Raw genomic sequence first — 1,111 nt, forward strand, 5'->3', positions numbered from 1 at the left:
TACCACAACCTTACATTTGGTAACCTCCTTCAGATTACATCGTCTGCACAAGATGCAATCCACCTTCGTGCTTCTACCTCCGCTCTTGTAGGTCACCCGATGTTCGTGCCTCTTCTGGAAAAAAGTGTTAACTCAGCCATTTGCATCCTTGTTGCAAAGTCTACCACCATCTGTCCTCCAAGTTCCTCTCCTGGATGCCGTAATTATCCATCACTTCTTTATCACCCCTATTTCCTTCACCAACATGTCCATTACAATCTGCACCAATCACGACTCTCTCGCTGTCTGGGATGCTCAGAACTACTTCGCCTAGCTCCTTCCAGAATTTCTCTTTCACCTCTCGGTCATAGGTCATAGTGGTCTTTCACCACTTATCACATTATACATAACACCCTCAATTTCAGGTTTCAGCCTCATCACTCGATCTGATACTCTTTTCACCTCCAAGACATTCTGAGCCAACTCTTCTTTTAAAATAACCCCGACTCCATTTCTCTTCCCATCTACACCATGGTAAAATAATTTAAACCCTGCCCCTAAACTTTGAGTCTTACTGATTTTCCACCTGGTCTCCTGGACACACAATATATCAACCTTTCTCCAAATCATCATGTCAACCAACTCCCGAGATTTTCTGTCATAGTCCCAACATTCAAAGTCCCCACATTCAGTTCTAGGCTCTGTGCTTTCCTCTTCTCTCTCTGCCGAAGAACCCGCTTTCCACCTCATCTTCTTCTTTGACTTCGACCCACAGTAGCTGAATTTTCAACGGTGCCCTGCAGGTTGACGGCGCCGGTGGCGGACGTTTTTAACCCGGGCCACGACCGATCCAGTATGGAATTCTTTGGATGAACGCTCATATTTGTTTGGTAAAGTTTTAAGCCGGATGCCCTTCCTGACGCAACCCTCTGCATTTATCCATGCTTGGGACCGGCCTACAGTTTGCACTGACTTGTGCCCCCCATAGGGCTGCATCAAAAAATCGTGCGTTGGCTGGGAATCGAACCCAGGTCAACTGCTTGGAAGGCAGCTATGCTCACCACTATACCACCAACACCTGCTTCTATACCACTAACACATGCATCCTATATATGTGGCTGATATAACCACT

The 1,111-nt window shown here is 46.4% G+C and overlaps 1 non-coding gene across 1 annotated transcript; it reads right to left on the minus strand.

Moving 5' to 3' along the window:
* Positions 1–985: 985 nt before the first annotated feature.
* On the minus strand, positions 986–1,057 carry trnag-ucc (transfer RNA glycine (anticodon UCC)). Its single transcript has one exon. It is a non-coding gene; the product is annotated as a tRNA-Gly (tRNA).
* Positions 1,058–1,111: the final 54 nt, after the last annotated feature.

Source organism: Phyllopteryx taeniolatus, unplaced genomic scaffold, assembly GCF_024500385.1.
Source record: "Phyllopteryx taeniolatus isolate TA_2022b unplaced genomic scaffold, UOR_Ptae_1.2 contig_925, whole genome shotgun sequence".
NCBI classification, from domain to species: Eukaryota; Metazoa; Chordata; class Actinopteri; order Syngnathiformes; family Syngnathidae; genus Phyllopteryx; species Phyllopteryx taeniolatus.